The sequence below is a fragment of the Patiria miniata genome, unplaced genomic scaffold (assembly GCF_015706575.1).
Source record: "Patiria miniata isolate m_02_andy unplaced genomic scaffold, ASM1570657v1 HiC_scaffold_16, whole genome shotgun sequence".
Lineage (NCBI taxonomy): Eukaryota > Metazoa > Echinodermata > Asteroidea > Valvatida > Asterinidae > Patiria > Patiria miniata.
In genome coordinates this window covers 5,883,868-5,890,043 of record NW_024037054.1, presented here as the reverse complement: position 1 = coordinate 5,890,043, position 6,176 = coordinate 5,883,868, and positions in this window count along the sequence as shown.

The window sequence follows — 6,176 nt, the reverse complement described above, 5'->3', positions numbered from 1 at the left end:
ATGTGCATGTACGTACGTACGGCACGGATGTAATCGATACATGAAACAGTCTTAGGGAAATTCGAGAAAATTCTAGTCTTTGTATTCAGTCAAAGATATATAAAAATAATTAATGAGCATAGAAAGTGCGAAATTACAGGGGATTTCCTACAATGGGAAATGGGAAACAAACCAAACATATTTTGACCAATTGTAGGCGGGGGTTCATGCGGGATCGGGGGAGGGGGGGGGGGAGGGGATGTTTGCTTCGTGTAATTGAAAAAAATGTCTTCTCATATGACCGAAACCGCAAAAACCAGTCGACAGCTTAAAAAACCTGAAAAGTGAGGGCATTTGTTTCCAATAAAGTTATAATCTCCTAGCGCTTTAATCAATTTGACTTAAAAATTTATATTCTGTAATCAAAATGTCCTTTGTAAAATCTGTTATTTCTTCCATTTGTACCTTTACTTGCTTAAATATATTAAATGTACTTTCAAATTTGAATAGGATTTCATCCGCTCTATAATTTTGTTTGTTTGTTACTTTACTCCATTTATGCAACGTTGCTATAAATTTTAAAGGAAACAAAACATCGACACACACAAACAGGCAAATAAGGCGAGATGTTTCCGCGTGCAAACTTTTTGAATATCTTTTATTGTACAATTCTTATTTTACATAATTACTCCTTCAGATGATTTTATTTTATTACACAACTCTGCAGAGCCCAAAAATGTCAGTTTATTTACAAGAGCCAACAGAATTGACAAAAACTTGCCATTGAAAACCCGCCCCCGCTCATTTCAAGGAAGTTATTGCAGCCCTTAATAAAAATAATTAAATGAGATTCATTTTTAAATGAAATTGTCAATTTTATAATTCTGTCCAGCTCTTGACCCCTCGTCCTTTCCTAACCCCTTAAAAAAAAGAGGAACATTCATTATTTTGCATTACTTTTCATCAATTCTTCAAAAAGTTCCTAAAGATTGTCCACAAACATAGTAGGTACTCAAAATATGTTTTTGGTTTTACACAAGAAAGTCTACACCTTTACTTTCACAACTGCACAATTATTGTGAATTAGGGCTACTGACAGAAAAAAAAATGCAAAGTTGAAGTGAGATTTGAAGTTTTTAGCAATCTTTTCAAAATTTTCGGATTTTTGAGACCGATTGGAAATTTGTAATGGCAAAGATTTTTATTTAAGTGTATGTAAACTGAGAAACCAATATGTTTTTACCACTAAAAATACAATACACAGAAAATGTAAAGCGATATTTTATATATTTTTAGCTGCTTCAAGTTACAGATATAATATAGATTGACAAACAAAAATATTTAAACAAAAACTTCTCTTTCGTCAAAAATTTAGCAACACTATTTGAAGGCAAACCCTTTTTCAACAAAGGTAAGGACTTTAATACATGTAGCAATTCTGTATGAAACACACAAACAAATATCATACATCCAAATTCTTTTTTTTGTTGGATCCAATTTTAGGAAAAAGAAAGTAGCAAATATCAAAATATTGGTTGTTTAACTTTGATTAAACAGAGCATTAATTAAGTTCAAATTTGGACGTCTTAAGGATTTGGCTGTTTCATTAAGTTTGAAATATAGACTTACAAATAAAACCTTGAAAAAGTGAACTAAAAGTACGACAGGTTGTTTTTCTTGTGTTTTCTTCATATACAAAATGTAGTTGGTTTGTGTTAATATAATACATGTCATATCTTTAAATCAAATATTTTATTTTGATTAAAAAAAACAAAATATCGAAATTGCCCATTCGAGGGAAATAAGTAGGGGGCTGTTTGACAATGATGTCACTAAGCAGACCACAATATGGGATACAAATTTCAAAATGATTTTACTGAATTTTCGCGCATTCAAATATTGACAAAATCATTCTAGCTTTTAAGCTAGAGCATGTTTCTGTTTTAGTTCTATGAAGAGATTGCTGATCTAAAACCAATGGGTGGAGAAAGTAAGTAAAAAGTAAAGTCTGTCACGAGACAATGTGGCTCATCAGGCCGGTGTTTATCTCCGGTTTCAGTAGCATGACGACTGAGAATATATTTCTATTCCCCCTGGATGGGACGCCAGTCCATCGCAGGTTACTCCCAAGCTAATGCCGGTACCCATTTATACTCCTGGGTGGAAAGAGGCAAGTGGGTGTAAAGTAGCTTGCTCAAGGACACAACATATGGCCAGCAGCTGGATTCGAACCCATGAGCCTCTGATCATGGCCACACTCCACACAATTGGTGGCGTAGATGCATGTATCAAATTTACAAAAGTCCCCCCCCCCCCCATTCAAAAAGAGTCTTCGCACGCTACCACTGTACTAATGTAGGTACATGTATAGGTAAAATGCTAACTTAAGGAGAAAATTTGTACAAACCTTAATAAAGTGAGCATTGTATCTGAGTGTAATTTACAGAATATGAACTTTAAGCTGGGAAAATGATGACAATATGCCTGCATTTTAATATATTTGCTAACTTGAAACGATTCTCGCTTTAGATGAATGTATATATATACTTTGAAATAATATAGCATTTTGTATTATTTATTTTTTAAAGAACATAGAAATAACATGTTTTTTTTTTGCACTGTTACTGTCTGGTTCCCTGCAGAAAGGGCACAAATGTAAGGTATAGATGACCAAGCACCTGACTACACTTCACTGTTAATAATAAAAGCCTTATTGACTTTTCACAGACTCAGGAAGGAATAGGTACAGATAGATTGCGAAAACAACTTTACAAAAACTATATTTTTTTCTCTTCCAAGATTATGGCCATGTGTGACTCCAATAAGCCAGTACGGTATTTCAACTGCGCATACGCACTATGATATGGGTCAGGGGTCATTTGGGGTAATCAAACGCTCATCGAAGGTGCTGCACGCGCACGGAGATGGGCGCAAGACACTCCCGTGTTAATTACAAGCAAAATGGGCGTCTGCGTAACATCGCGTATCATCACGTCAGCGATTTTATCCCGAATGACCTTTGACATGGACTACTGCATCGAGATACCAAACTGGCTTATTGTTCTGAGTAAGGTGTGAAAATCCTTTTTAAAATAATAAACTGCAAATGATGTTAATATATTTACATCCTCATCAAAGCTAAAGGCTTTTCTGCCTTTTCGGTAGCAGCCCAAAACGTGCAAATCGAGGGGGCATGTCTTACCCCTACTTGGGGGTGAGGGTGCCAACTTGGCACCCAAATTTGACAATGAGGGGTAAAGCTGCGACCCAATTTGACTGAGAAAGGGAAAGTCTGCCCCCCTATTCAACCTTGAGGGGCCAGCTCTGTGCCCCTACTTTACTAAAATGGGGCCTTTGAATCCCTACTTCACAATAAGGGGCAAACCTTTGCGCCCCTGCTTGATCTTGAGGGGCAAACCTTTGCGCCCCTATTGGATCATGAGGGGAAAATCTTTGGCCCCCCCCCCCATTAAATCATGAGGGACACCTTTGCACCATGAGGGGCAAACCTTTGTGCCCCTATTTGATCATGAAATGGGCAACTCTGCACCCCATTTCGGGAAGGGGGGGGGTTTCAATAAAAAAAATTATGTACATGTATTCCTTTTTGGCAGTCCTTATCCCCTTCTTATAGAGGGGACCTGCCTACATCACCAGAATTGTAGTGTTTGCTTATTAATATTTATAGACTGAGGACAACAAAAAATGCTTGAAATTATTCATCCTGAATTACTGTCATATAGCAGGCTGTTTTCATCTCCCAATTTCTCGTGTCTCGTATGATGTTCATCACTCATTGCATAGTCATATCACACATTAACAGTACGTACATGTACATCACTCAAACAGAACTTGTCACTTATCGAGGGTTAACAAATAAAGATGGCATTCGGTACAATGAGTAATACCTTCTTTAATGATGCGATTGCCGATGAAATTATCTATTATTGCTAAAGATGGACAGAAGATGCTTTACATTTGGGTACATTCTTTAGTCCACAAAACTTGTAAGCGACAAAGAAATGTTACATTCAATGACAAATTTCTACTGTTTAAGAAAACTCAAGAAAAAAAACCCTTTCAATCAGACACATAATTGTATGCTCGACTTCTGCAGCGCTCAGATCTGAAAATTCAGTCAAATCACCAACTTCCATAAACCCAAACCATGTGAATGCAGTGGCACCTTCGAATTCGTGGGCGACTTTACCTTTCATTTACATTGGTAAAGATGTCAAAACAAAAAAAATTCGTAGTTTTACACAAGTATGATTGCACTTTGCACATTTACTTCAGGGCACTGCAGCAACTAAGCCAATATAACAGCTTGACATCCAATGTGTATCATTTTAATTTAAAGCACCGGAACAGCAATCCGGAGGTCGCAGGTTCAAACCCCGCTCCAGTCAATTTCTTTGTTCAACTTTAAAGTTATTATAATGCACCAAATCAGTTTCCCATTGTGGTGTATCAAATGAAAATTGGTTTCAATTTCAGTGAATTGAAGTACAGTGGAATCTCAGGAAGAAAAAAAAAATCTCAGCGAAATTGGCTCAAATTAGCAGAGTTTTGAGTTATCCAATGGATTTTCTATTCAACAACAATTGATGGAATAAGTTTTTACTTTGAGTTAGAAGGGTTTTTGAGTTCACAGGTTTTGACTTAGGCCAAAAAAAAAAATAGTTCTGCTTCCGATTACATGTCTTTCAAAAATAGGGTCGGTCGGTCGGAATTTTTTTTTTTTTTGCCATTTTTTTTTATGCAGATTGAATGGGGTATTCAACTATATGCGAAGTTTTAGCCTGAACTATTTCTATTGCACTACGAAAGCTATACACAAAATGGCCACAAAAAGTGAATAAAACCTACCTTAATTATTGTCAATATATTTAAGTTCGATAATTCGTAAAAAAAATTGTGGGAAATTCAGGTCGTTCGCACCATAGGCACAACGCTAGTCAAGAACGGGAGCTGGCCAAAACTCCGAAGTGTGTGATGCACTGTACATGTACATTTGTACATGTGTGGCCCGCGGCCAACGGGTCGAACATTTCAGGAAACACGCTGCATTGTATCACTCCAAATACGAGTAGTGCGATCTCAAAATGAACTCTTGAACACGGAAAATACATACACAGACAAGCTAGATCAAATCTGTGAATTAACTTGCAAAAATGTTCTTTCTCCATCGGTGTTTTCTTGGCATTTTTACGATGTCTTTCTCAGCATTTTTACGATGTCGATTCCGACCAGTTGACAGAGCACGTGCCTGCGCCTGCATAGCCATGCTAGCGCTAACATCGCATAGCCGTGCACAGACTAGTTACCGCATTTTCATAATTGGCTCCTGCGCGGCGCGGCGGGAACCAGTCGTCGCCGCATTGCGCTTATTACGCACGTGATTATAGACATCGAATTGCGAAGTAGTTGAATCGCGCAGCGAATTTGTAAAAATAACGGAGGTTTCTTTTGAAAAAATAGCGAATGTAAGTAAGAAAACAATAAATACAAGCATATTTTGATGCAAAAGGGTTGTTGAGAGGTATTTTGTGAAGACAGACAAGACAAGGTTTTTATTTTTATTTATTCAATCTTTTTTTTTTTTTTTTTTTGGAATTGCCGATAAATTTTTTAGGGTCGCAGCCTAAAAATAGGGTCGGTCGGGTAACCGGAAGCAGAACTATTCTTTTTTTTGGCCTTAACGAGATTTCACTGTAATCGTATCAAAAGTAGTCGAGGAGTTAAGGCAGTTTTAATGCTAATCATTTGCAGACCCATTTTTGTTTTGGTAAGATTTAAGTCCCGTTCTAGACACCGTGTTACTGCCATGCCGAACTACATTAATTTAACTCTTTTGAATTTGGCTAGGCGATACCACGGTGTTTAGAACTATTTTGGCTTGGCAAATTCACTTCAGCACGACACAGCCCTTTAGGGCGACCGGGCTGTTGCGCTATCGCCGTTCTGAGTGGCAGTGGCGCGGCACTGTTCTAAACGCCATGCATTGCCGTGCCGAAATCAATTCATTTCTGGTGCCACATCTACAAAATCTGGTCCATTTTACCCTTTTATTGGTTGAAGGTTCACAATCTTCACTTAGGCATGCGCAATACTACCAATGAGTCCATATTTCGAGAATCCTAAATTCACGCTACACCGGCACCACCACGTTCTGCGCCAATCTCCATATAAGGAGA